The 13,687-nt window shown below is 45.2% G+C and overlaps 1 long non-coding RNA gene across 1 annotated transcript in view; it reads right to left on the bottom strand.

Annotated features, from left to right (window-relative positions):
* LOC137380746 (uncharacterized) overlaps window positions 1-13,068 on the bottom strand; it is a 64,968-nt gene extending 51,900 nt beyond the window's left edge. Inside the window, exons 1-2 of the long non-coding RNA XR_010977076.1 lie at window positions 12,990-13,068; window positions 11,866-11,956 (exon numbers count right to left, since the gene is read on the bottom strand). This is a non-coding gene — a long non-coding RNA (uncharacterized lncRNA). The remainder of the gene's footprint in view (window positions 1-11,865; window positions 11,957-12,989) is intronic.
* Between the last annotated feature and the right edge of the window lie 619 nt (window positions 13,069-13,687).

Consider the following 13,687-nt stretch of genomic DNA (forward strand, 5'->3'; position numbering starts at 1 on the left):
GAGCCTCAATGGCATGGATAGCCTCTTCTCATCCTTGATTTTCCCTATGTTCTTACATTGATGTCTCGGTTAATTCCAGGAACTAGGAGAGTGTGATGCTCTTTTAAAAGTGGGTCTTTGTTGTTCAATGAATCACAAAATTACCAAAGAAAAATCAAGTCTGGCAAAAGCATGACAAGAAAAGAATCACACAGTGACAGAGTGAAGGCAACATGACGCGTCACACTCATTAAAATGTCTTTGTTACAACACTCTCCACAAGAAAGCTGACCTAGCAACACAGATGAGAACCAATGAAACAGTTCATACATGTGGGCGACAAGCTGAAGTGTGGAACATGAGCTGGGATACTCGGCCAACAAGTGTGCCATCTTCTGCACTCTCATTCTGCTAACGACTTCCATGCAATTATAGATTTCTGATTGTCTAAAATGTGCGGGGGTGGAGGTGGAGGGCCGCAGGGGATTGGCAAGGGGAGAAAATGAATTCTTTAAGAGTTTGAACCCAAAGTCCCATTTTTATAATGCCAATTTGGCTAATGTTCCATTTGAAATATTCTAAATAGCAGGTAGTCGTGCATATACATTGCTCGTATTTGGGACTGTTGTTTCATTTAGAACAGTGCAAGGTGTGGTCAGTTCCCAAGCTTAATGATTATTTTTGCCAAGGGAATATCTTTTGCATACAGACAGTGGGTTGCGGCTGGCATTTTTAAAATTAAATTGGCACACACAATACAACAGCTGTGATTCCCAAATGCAGAGCTATCTGCTAAAATTCAAGCAGCCACAACAAAAGCTTGAGGAAAACTCCCGCACATCACAGCAAACTAATTATAATACACCATATTCTGTCTTCATTATGGCAGACGATATATAATTCTCCTGGATCCATCCTTCTATGCCCTACCTGCAAATACTGTACGTCTCAATTGGCATAACTGGAATAACTTACCTTATAATTGAGCAGAAGTAGTAGATAGTTACATTTATCATGTCTCCCTATCATGTCTACCCTATCTACATGCTGGTTGGAGTCATACCTAGCGCAAAGGAAGATGCCTGTGGTTGTCGGAGGTCAATCATCTGAGCTCCAGGGCATCACTGCAAGAGTTCCTCAGGGTAGTGACGGAGGCCCAACCATCTTCAGCTGCCTCATCAATGACATTCCTTCAATCAAGGTCAGAAGTGGGGATGTTTGCTGATGATTGCACAATGTTCAGCACCATTTGCGACTCCTCAAATACTGAAGCAGTCCGTGTAGAAATGCAGCAAGACCTGGACAATATCTAGGCTTGGGCTGATAAGTGACAAGTAACATTCGCGCCACACAAGTGCCAGGTAATGACCATCTCCAACAAGAGAGAATCTAACCATCTCCCCTTGATATTCAGTGGCATTACCATCACTGAATCCCCCACTATCAACATCCTAGGGGCTACCATTGACCAGAAACTGAACTGGAGTAGCCATATAAATACCGTGGCTACACGAGCAGGTCAGAGGCCAGGAATCCTGTGGCGAGTAATTCACCTCCTGACTCCCCAAAGCCTGTCCACTATCTACAAGGTACAAGTCAGGAGTGTGATGGAATACTCTCCACTTGCCTGGATGGGTGCAGCTTCAACAACACTCAAGAAGCTCGACACCATCCAGAAAAAAGCAGCCCGCTTGATTGGCACACCATCCACAAACATTCACTCCCTCCACCACCGACGCACAGTGGCAGCAGTGTGTACCATCTACAAGATGCACTGTAGCAATGCACCAAGGCTCCTTAGACAGCACCTTCCAAACCCACGATCTCTACCACCTTGAAGGACAAGAGCAGCAGATGCATGGGAACATCACCACCTGCAAGTTCCAGTCCAAGTCACACACCATCCTGACTTGGAACTATATCGCTGTTCCTTCACTGTCACTGGGTCAAAATCCCGGAACTCCCTTCCTAACAGCACTGTGGGTATACCTACCTCACATGGACTGCAGAGGTTCAAGAAGGCAGCTCACCACCACCTTCTCAAGGGCAATTAGGGATGGGCAATAAATGCTGGCCTGGCCAGCGACGCCCACATCCCATGAAAGAATTGAAAAAAAATGTGGTGTACAAAGACTTCCAAAACACATTTGATAAAGTCCCACATAATAGGAATGTCAGAAAAGTTAGAGCCCATGGAATAAAAGGGACCATAGCAGCCTGGGTGCAAAATTGGTTAAATGACAGGAAACAGAGAGTAGTTGTGAACAGTTGCTTTTCAGACTGGAGGAAGGTGTTCAGTGGGGTTCTCCAGAGTTAAGACCCCTGCTTTTCTTAATATATTAATGATCTAGACTTGGGTGTGCAGGGCACAATTTCAAAATTTGCAGATGACACAAAGCTTGGAAATACCGTGAACTGTGAGGAGACAGATCATAAGCCGCTGGAGATGATCTGGAGAAAAGCACTCACAAATGCAACCCCTCGACACCAGAGGTTACTCATCAACATGCAGGGCTACAACTGTGATGTCAAATACAAACTCGGTAGTCAGATGATCCTATCAGACACCCTAAATAGACTGCCCAATCCTGGGAAGGCACAAGAAATGCCATTTGACTTCCAGGTGGACAAAGTCTGTGGAAGTTTGGAGGATGTCTACAACATAGATCTCGTGCTTCGTTCAAAACAAGAGCAAAGAACTCCGAGCTCTATGGCAAATCATTGTAGAGGGTTGGCCTGAGATCATTCAGGAGATCCCTACGGATCTAAGAACGTATTGGCCATACAGAGACGAAATCGGTATATCCAATGGAATACTATTCAAAGAACGTCAAGTACTTATCCCAGCAACACTTCAGTCTGACATACTTGGACAGCTCCACCAAGGACACATGGGAATAGAAGACAACTCGCCCACCAGTCAGTATTCTGCCCCGCTAGCAGCAAGGGACACTGACCTGATGGTGAGATCTTGTGATGCGTCCCACTACCAGGACAGACCCAGCAGAGGTGGCGGCACAGTGGTATACAGTCGGGAGGGAGTTGCCCTGGGAGTCCTCAACATTGACTTCAGACCCCATGAAGTCTCATGGCATCAGGTCAAACATGGGCAAAGAAACCTTCTGCTGATTACCACCTACTGCCACTCCCCCCCCCCCACCCCCACCACCCCCACCTTCAGCTGATGAATCAGTACTCCTCCATGTTGAACAGCACTTGGAGGAAGCACTGAGGGTGGCAAGAGAGAGGGGGGGGGTGGGAAGAGAGAGGGTGGCAAGAGAGAGGGGGGAAGAGAAGGTAGGAAGAGAGAGGAAGGAAAAGAGAGGGAGGAAGAGAGAGGGGGGAAGGGAGTGGGGAAGAGAGAGGGGGGAAGGGGAGGAAGAGAGAGGGGGAGGAGAGGCAGGGAAGAGAGAGGGGGGAAGAGAGAGGGAGGGGAAGAGGGGGGAAGAGAGGGGGGGGAAGAGAGAGGGGGGCAGAATGTAACCTAGGTGGGGATCTTCAATGCCCATCACCAAGAGTGGCTCGGTAGCACCACTACTGACCGAGCTGGCCAAGTCCTAAAGGACATAGCTGCTAGACTGGGTCAGCAGCAGGTGGTGAGGGAACCAACAAGAGGGAAAAATATACTATCTTGTAAAAGAGCAGGGGAGTTCTCTCTGATGACTTAGCCAATATCTAGCCCTGCAAAACAAATGATCACCTTGCTGCTTGTGGGACCTTGCTCTGTGCAAATTGGCTGACTTTCCCACATTACAACAGTGACTACACTTCAAAAGAAGTTGGTTGGACAGCACATTGGGATGGCCTGAGGTGATGAAAGACACTGTCTATGATTTTATAAGTCTTTCTCTTTCATTATGTGTATAGTCCATGCAAAGTGTACACCTCTGTAAAAGTGAATAAGCCATATAAATTTTATACCGATCCATAAGAAGCCCAATTCAATCTCCAGTCTGTGGAGTTGGAGTTGGTATTTATCAACTGGAACTGGATTCTTGCTAGGAACTGGATTGAGAAAGTTCTATCCTATCGACCTCCATCATGATGAGGGGAATGAGCTTCCAAGCCCACGGTTTTCACAGTAATGCCACCTACACAAGATGACTTGAGGATATTGCACTGTGAATGAGTCACATGTAGAAATACAGGCAGGATCTTTGGGCCCACCAGGGCAGGAATGGAGGTGGACAGGGCTCGAAAAGAGCAGTACAAGCCAGCGGCTGGTTTCCTGAGACCGTTCCCAGCGCCAGCCATTTTAGCGGAGGTGGGATCAGGTAGGCTACCACCCCACTCCCCACCCCCCCATTCCCCTGAGTGGCAGGTGACCGATTAGGATCGTTGAGGGCCTTGTTAAGTCCAATTAAAGGAATTTTCTAGTTGGTCTCTAGTTTCCCACACTGGCGGGGGGCAGTTTAGGTGCCTGAAGGTGGCAGGCTGGGGTGGGGGAAGTGCTTTGGACAGGCCTAGAGGCTTTCCCTGTCTGCCTGGGTGTGAGAGTGGCCACATGGTGCCCTGTAGAGGGGCTCTCCCCTCTCTCCCGGCCCCACAACAGTGGCAGACAGGCTGCAAGAACCATTTTTAAATTAAAGTTTTAAAGAAGTTAGTGAGAGGGTGCCTCCATATTGAAGCACCCTCTCTGTTACTTACCTGCCATCACAGTCTTCTCTCAAGCTGGAAGACCTCTGATTACCCCTCCAGCTTCAAAGGCCCGCCCACTGCCCATAAGACAGGGAACATGTCTCCATGAGAATTAGGGGGCACCTCTGTGAAAATCCCAACGAGTGACTATTTCCCTCAAGGGGCGTGTTTGGGACCTGGAAGCAGTCCTGACTTCTGTTTCCCGCCTCCGGAAGAAAAATCCAGCCCACAGTGTTCCCCATTCCACCACCCCACCCCTTATCGCTCTGTCAAATGTAAAGGAGTGGAAGGTTATGCTGATAGGGTTCGATGAAGAGAGCTTCGAGGAGGCTCATGTGGAGCATAAACTATGGCATGGACCTGTTGGACAGAATGGCCTGTTTCTGTGCTGTGCATTTTATGTATAATCATTTCAATACGACTCTTGTAGCCTGTAAACAGGACCCGTCACCCAAATGGCTGGGCTGCTTTAAGCCCAACTCCCAGAAGTGAAAGGACAGTGAAAAATAGTGCATTTTTTGGGAGATGCGAGCCGTAAATTTTAAAAGGTTCCAAGAGCTAATTTGAAGTTGAAATTGCAGCATTTTTGCTATCTACCTTAAAGAACACAAGGGCATGCATCCAAGCGCATCTCGAGTACTTACATTACAAATCAAAAGATAAGTGGCAGTTTCTAAGTGAGATTGTACAAACTGTTCCAGCCCAGTGAGACTCTCAAAAAACTGCTGAGTCCTCAAAGTAACAAGTTGGTTCCATTCCATTGAATTTTATGACAGAGCAATGCTTCAAAAAGCAAAATTCATCAAATGTCTTCTGAGGTGTAACTGAAAAGCTGGATTATGTACAATGGGAACTGTGATGTACACAATAAGAAAGCTTAAGTCAAAAAAAGGCTGTTTGAAACTCTGAGCTTTTTCCATAGGCCATGTACAAACTATTCCATTGTGGGTTCTACTCCACTCACTTAGTCCTTCAAGGGAACATTTTTGCAAGGTATCTCCCTGACCACAAAAGATAGTCAAGCCAAACTCCACAATACTTATCTGCACTGCTGGCTCCATTATTAAGAGAAGGAACAAGACCCAGGTTTTTGTAATAATTCTGAAGAGTTGATAGTGTAGCTGCAGCAGGTTGCAATATCCCTACATTATGTTCCATGGCTATCTTAGTCCATACATAAGAACTAGGAGCAGGAGTAGACCATATGGCCCCTCGAGCCTACTCCGCCATTTCATAAGATTAGATTTTTTTTTAGATTAGAGATACAGCACTGAAACAGGCCCTTCGGCCCACCGAATCTGTGCCGACCATCAACCATCCATTTATACTAATCCTACACTAATCCCATATTCCTACCAAACATCCCCACCTGTCCCTATATTTCCCTACCACCTACCTATACTAGTGACAATTTATAATGGCCAATTTACCTACCAACCTGCAAGTCTTTTTGGCTTGTGGGAGGAAACCGGAGCACCCGGAGAAAACCCACGCAGACACAGGGAGAACTTGCAAACTCCACACAGGCAGTACCCAGAATTGAACCCGGGTCCCTGCAGCTGTGAGGCTGCAGTGCTAACCACTGCGCCACTGTGCTGCCCTTTTTTTTTTAAAGTTTACCCCTTCCCACCATCCCTCACACCCATTACCATGATAAGATCATGGCTGATTCTTGACCCGCAACTCTGCTATCCCCCCGATTCCCTTATTCCTCCGTTCTGAGAGTATCCAAAATATACTCAACAACTGAGCATCCACAGCCCTCTAGGGTAGACAATGCTAAAGATTCAGAACTCCCTGAGTGAATAGATTTCTCCTCATCTCAGTTCAAAATGGTCATCCCCTTATCCAAGAATATAACCCTAGGTCTAGACTCTCCAGCCCAGGGAAGCGGACTCTCAGCGTCTAAAATAAATTAAATAAATAAACAAAATTAAAAGCTAATATCTAAAGTTATGCGCATATAATGATCGCCTTCAGTTTCCATTCCTAATCAAATTTTTATTCAGTTCATTTTTGAATTAATTAATTGACCATTTTTTTCTGAAAGTGAGTCCTACAGGTTCCACTAGCCTACCGAACAAACAAAATATCTGCTTATTTCTGGTCTCAATTCGTGCCATTCAATTTGAAACCCATGTCTTGCTTTCACAGACTAAGATTTTCAAAATAATTTTCAATAGCCACACTATCAATTCTTCTTAATTATTAAACTATATATATATATATATATATCATGTTCAGTATTGCTGAAAATAGAGACATGTTGTCGAATCTTTTCGGCTTGCACTCATCAGGACAATCCGCAAGAATACCAATGTAAGGGAAAAAATGACTTTATACTGTATGGAAGGACAGTACTGATTGGTTAGCAAGTGAACTCTGATTGGTAGAGGCGTTGCCATGGAGAACACATCAGTTTACAGTGATTGGCAGTTAACTGCCAAGCTTTGCTTGAAATTTAAACCAGGCAGCTTGACTCTGACTGGTCAAGTCGTTGCCTTGAGGAATGAACCAGCAAATGGTTGTCCCTTATTTTGTTTAACTGGAACAAGCACGATGTTTGTACATGTTCTTTCTGTCTACAAAGAACAGGGCCTTGTGTATTAATATATGTAGCTTCCAGTACCCGTAAATGCACCACACGGCGAGCCCTGCTGACAATTCCCAGTGTACTAAGAATTACGCTGACAACCAATGTAAGATTGTCAGTAGGGCTCGCAGTGTGGCACATTTGAGCATACTGGAAGCTACATATATTAATACACAGGGCCCTGTTCTTTGCAGACAGAAAGAACATGTACAAACATTGCGCCTATTTCAGCTAAACAAAATAAGTTACAGCCATTCACTGGTTCATTCCTCAGGGCAATGACTTGACCAATCAGAGTCAAGCTGCCTGGTTTAAATTTCAAACAAAGCTTGGCAGTTAACTGTCAGTCACTGTAAACTGGTGCATTCGCCATGGCAACTCCTCTACCAATCAGAGTTCACTTGCCAACCAATCAGCACTCTCTTCTCATACAGTATAAAGTAATTGTTTTCCCTAACATTGGGATTCTTGCGAGTTGTCCTGATAAGTGCAAGACGAAAAGCTTCGACAACGTCTCTATTTTCCAGCAATACTCAAGTTCTGTACTACGAAAAGACTATTTATATCATGTTCCCTCGCAGTTTTCTTTCCTCCCATGCAAATAGATCCCATTTTCTTCATAATTTGTAGCCCTAAGCAGTGTTGGTATTGTTACAACGTTATCTCCACCTCCATCCAAGTACCCGAGAGTGAAAACTTATATGTGCATGGAGCTCCTTATTTCCATTTTTCTGTTTAAAAAGGCTTTGAATGGGAATTAACAGCCACTTCACAAGCAGTTTCACTCTGGAATTGAACTTTTCCTATGTTGAGATGTCCTGCAAAGGGAATGAAGGATGTGGCTAAAATGGAACTTTAACGACAGAATCTATACCGGTAGATTGGGCATCAGTCAAATTTACTGGAAATTGAATTTGGTTGTAAGTTGCTTTTTGTCTTCTCTTTTCAAATGATGCAGATGAGCTTAGTTTAATAAGGCATTATGTCACTCCTGTCTGAATTGTCTGCAGCCACAATAGGCAGTGACTAAAAATACCATCATGTCAGTTTCATTTGCCAACTGTGAAACTGGCACTAAACAAGAAAGTGACAAGCAGGCAGCATGTCTCTGGCTGTGCCTCTATGACAACAGGCGGATGAAAACTGTGCGTTGTGCTCATGCATCACTTCTTAACAAAAGAAATTATTGTATTGAAGATAATTTCTCAAAGGGGGATGAAGCACGTGGCCACAATTACTACTCCATTTATAGTGCTTGCTGACCTAAATTAGCTGTGCATCCACAAGCGCCTCAATTTTAACATTCTCGTCCTTGTGTTCAAATCCCTTCTTGGCTGCATATTACTGGAAAACTAACCCTCTATCACAGAGCACTTATTAAACAGCAAGAGTGGAGTTATTGCAGCTGTTGATTTCATCTGAATTCCATGTCCATATTACAAGCCTTGAAATCTAACCCTACCTATTTATGATTTTATCTATAATGTGATTCTGGTGAAAGCAAGAAGGAAAAAACAAATCATTCATTGGCGCTGATGTGAGGAACCATGGCTTTTTTACTTGGTTACGATTGGACAATGAGGAGTGGTTTATTGAAGTTCATTTTAATGGTGCTGCCATGGGAGGAGGGGGGAAGGTTTTGCTAATCTCTAATCTTGTTAATTCATGAATTTTGAAGCTTTACTTCTGCTGTGTAGTTTCTTTAGTGCGTCATTATTCCTGTATTCCTTTTTATGACAAGTTTTGCATATCGAGTACAAAACCCAAGGATAGAGGAGGTGGCAGGGTATTATATTCCATTCCATTCAGTGAATTTGCATTTTTGTTCCAAAGAACAAAGAACAAAGAACAGTACAGCACAGGAACAGGCCATTCAGCCCTCCAAGCCTGCGCCGATCTTGATGCCTGCCTAAACTAAAACCTTCTGCACTTCCGGGGTCCGTATCCCTCTATTCCCATCCTATTAATGTATTTGTCAAGATGCCTCTTAAATGTCTCTATGGTACCTGCTTCCACCACCTCCCCCGGCAACAAGTTGCAGGCACTCACCACCCTCTGTGTAAAGAACTTGCCTCGCACATCCCCTCTAAACTTTGCCCCTCGCACCTTAAACCTGTGTACCCTAGTAACTGACTCTTCCACCCTGGGAAAAAGCTTCTGACTATCCACTCTGTCCATGCCGCTTATAACTTTGTAAACCTCTATCATGTCGCCCCTCCACCTCCGTCGTTCCAGTGAAAACAATCCGAGTTTATCCAACCTCTCCTCATAGCTAATGCCCTCCAGACCAGGCAACATCCTGGTAAACCTCTTCTGTACCCTCTCCAAAGCCTCCACGTCCTTCTGGTAGTGTGGTGACAGAATTGCACGCAATATTCTAAATGTAGCCTAACTAAAGTTCTGTACAGCTGCAGCATGACTTGCCTATTTTTGTACTCTATGCCCTGACCGATGAAGGCAAGCATGCCGTGTGCCTTCTTGACTACCTTATCCACCTGCATTGCCACTTTCAGTGACCTGTGGACCTGTACGCCCAGATCTCTCTGCCTGTCAATACTCCTACGGGTTCTGCCATTTACTGTATACTTCCCACCTGCATTAGACCTTCCAAAATGCATTACTTCACATTTGTCCGAATTAAACTCCATCTGCCATTTCTCCGCCCAAGTCTCCAACCGATCTATATCCTGCTGTATCCTCTGACAATCCTCATCACTGTCCGCAACTCCACCAACCTTTGTGTCGTCCGCAAACTTACTAATCAGACCAGCTACATTTTCCTTCAAATCATTTATATATACTACAAACAGCAAAGGTCCCAGCACTGATCCCTGCGGAACACCACTAGTCACAGCCCTCCATTCAGAAAAGCACCCTTCCACTGCTACCCTCTGTCTTCTATGACCGAGCCAGTTCTGTATCCATCTTGCCAGCTCCCCTCTGATCCCATGTGACTTTACCTTTTGTATCTGTCTGCCATGACGGACCTTGTCAAAGGCTTTACTGAAGTCCATATAGATAACATCCACTGCCCTTCCTTCATCAATCATCTTTGTCACTTCCTCAAAAAACTCAATCAAATTAGTGAGACACGACCTCCCCTTCACAAAACCATGCTGCCTCTCGCTAATAAGTCCATTTGTTTCCAAATGGGAGTAAATGGTGTCCCGAATAATCCTCTCTAATAATTTCCCTACCACTGACGTAAGGCTCACTGGCCTATAATTTCCTGGATTGTCCTTGCTACCCTTCTTAAACAAAGGAACAACATTGGCTATTCTCCAGTCCTCTGGGACCTCACCTGTAGCCAATGAGGATGCAAAGATTTCTGTCAAGGCCCCAGCAATTTCTTCCCTTGCCTCCCTTAGTATTCTGGGGTAGATCCCATCAGGCCCTGGGGACTTATCTACCTTAATGCTTTCCAAGACACCCAACACCTCCTCCTTTTTGATAATGAGATGACTGAGACTATCTGCACTCCCTTCCCTATGCTCATCATCCAACAAGTCCTTCTCCTTGGTGAATACTGATGCAAAGTACTCATTTAGTACCTGGCCCATTTCCTCTGGCTCCACACATAGATTCCCTTCTCTGTCCTTGAGTGGGCCAACCCTTTCCCTGGTTACTCTCTTGCTCTTTATATACGTATAAAAAGCCTTGGGATTTTCCTTAATCCTGTTTGCCAATGACTTCTCATAACCCCTTTTAGCCCTCCTGACTCCTTGCTTAAGTTCCTTCCTACTGTTTTTATATTCCTCAAGGGATTCGTCTGTTCCTAGCCTTCCAGCCCTTACAAATGCTTCCTTTTTCTTTTTGACGAGGCTCACAATATCCCGCGTTATCCAAGGTTACCCTCACAGGAACATGCTGGTCCTGGATGCTAATCAACTGACATTTGAAAGACTCCCACATGTCAGATGTTGATTTACCCTCAAACAGCCATCCCCAATCTAAATTCTTCAGTTCCTGCCTAATAATGTTATTATTAGCTTTCCCCCAATTTAGCACCTTCACCGGAGGACTACTCTTATCCTTATCCACAAGTACCTTAAAACTTACGGAATTATGATCACTGTTCCCAAAATGCTCCCCTACTGAAACTTCGACCACCTGGCTGGGCTCATTCCCCAATACCAGGTCCAGTACGGCCCCATCCCTAGTTGGACTATCTACGTATTGTTTCAAGAAGCCCCCCTGGATGCTCCTTACAAGTTCTGCCCCATCCAAGCCCCTAGCACTCAGTGAGTCCCAGTCAATATAGGGGAAGTTAAAATCACCCACCACCACAACCCTGTTACCTTTACATCTTTCCAAAATCTGTCTACATATCTGCTCCTCTCCCTCCCGCTGGCTGTTGGGAGGCCTGTAGTAAACCCTCAACATCGTGACTGCACCCTTCCTATTCCTGAGCTCCACCCATATTGCCTCGCTGCATGATCCCTCCGAGGTGTCCTCCCGCAGTACAGCTGTGATATTCTCCTTAACCAGTAATGCAACTCCCCCACACCTTTTACATCCCCCTCTATCCCGCCTGAAGCTTCTAAATCCTGGAACATTTAGCTGCCAATCCTGCCCTTCCCTCAACCAAGTCTCTGTAATAGCAACAACATCATAGTTCCAAGTACTAATCCAAGCTCTAAGTTCATCTGCCTTACCTGTTATACTTCTTGCATTGAAACAAATGCACTTCAGACCACCAGTCCCGCTGTTCTCTGCAACATCTCCCTGCCTGCTCTTCCACTGATACTTAATCAAAATAAAACGTTAAATTAAAGCGAGACTTTCAGACACTTGTTGTCCTTATAAGAAATCGCAGTGAAGTTTTCAAGAAACTCATAATATTAATGTTTGTATATAATTAATGCCTTTCTTAGCAGTGCTAGTCACATGATATCAGAAACTCTACCTATTCACTCATGCAACATGTCAAAGATGCCAAGTAAGTGTGAGACTTGATCAGCAAAATGAGGAACACAGGTTACAGACCCATATGGAGTGGTGTTAGTTTTATTGGAGTCAGACTTATCGTTACTAAAATGCGTCAGTCCCAGCAGTATAATATAGTCCGATGGTCCTGTTATACCTCGGGTTGCAGTTCTGTAGATTATCAATCTACGCCCTTTTCATCTCCGCACACATGGTGGCTTCTAGTCAACCAACATCTGAACTATAAATTTTTTTGAATCTCAGTGGAATTTTGAACTCACATTCCTACTGGTTTATTAGCCCAGGCTTCTGGATTACTAGTCGAGTAATATAAGCATTATACTACTGCTCCCTCAGTGTGCCAATTCAGCAGACACACTGTGTAAATGATATTATAGCAATGCATTTACCCCTATTAAAACTCAATAGGCAATAATTTACCCAAAGCCATTCCTCAAATAGAGGATTTTATTGCTGATAGACTAATAATCTTTGGCGATAAAAGGAAGTTAAGGACAAACTCAAAACCTCATGATGTTGAGCAATATCCCGACCTACATTTTGGCCATACAACCTGTGTCATGGATACATTTTAAATCTTCTAATATAAATGTCACACTTAGGGCTGAATTTTACCAGCCTCTCGATGCCGTGGGTTGCGTCAGGCTGGCCGGTACAATTCTGCGGGGAGAGGCCCGCCTCAACCCCCGACGTCGGGATGGGCCCGCCACATATTACTGGCAATGGGGGGACCTCGGTGCGCCCGCTCCCCATGCCCCCCACCCGGCCGCTTGGCGGCGGGGCCTTCATCTAAGTATTTAAATTAACAAAACTTAAATGCAAATAAACATACCTGCTGGCGGCGGCCGTCCCACACTGATTTTACAGCCGCCGGACGCAACTCGTGCACCTTTGGAACTCCTTATTGAGTTCCGAGTCAAGAAACTTGTGTGGGGGGGGGGGGGGGTGGGGGAGGGAGGAGTAAATTTTTCAGGGCGGGAGGGGAGGGGGAGCAGGGAAAACAATTTTTTTGGCTGTGGGGATGGTGGGAAGGGGTTGATGGGCAAATGTGAGAAGGTTGGGGGGGGAAGTTCGGTCGGGCATAAAATAAGATCTGTTCATATAAGGCAATGCAAAGAACATTGTGGGGGGAGGGGGGGGAAGGGCCACCATCTCCTAAAAATTTATTAAAACAAAAAACTTCTATTGTACCTTTAAAAATTTAAACCTAAGGACTTAAAGCCCTTTACAAATGGTGCCGCGCCTGTGCAGTGGTACCAGACGTCATTGCTGGGGATGCCTCATTGCTGGGGATGCCGCTGCCGCCCCCTCTATATCATCGGGGGTGGTCGGTCCACCCATTCTATTTAAATCAGCCCCCGCGCGTAATATCACAGGGACTAGGCGACGGCACTTCCATGTCGGAAGCCTGCCACTCTCACAGCGCACTGCCGCGGAGAGCGGTGCACCGATAAAAGTCAGCCCTTAATTTCTCCACTGCCACGTCCGCAGTTAAAACTTGTGCAAATCGTGTTGAGGTTTAGTCACAAT

The sequence above is a fragment of the Heterodontus francisci genome, chromosome 20, assembly GCF_036365525.1.
Source record: "Heterodontus francisci isolate sHetFra1 chromosome 20, sHetFra1.hap1, whole genome shotgun sequence".
Lineage (NCBI taxonomy): Eukaryota > Metazoa > Chordata > Chondrichthyes > Heterodontiformes > Heterodontidae > Heterodontus > Heterodontus francisci.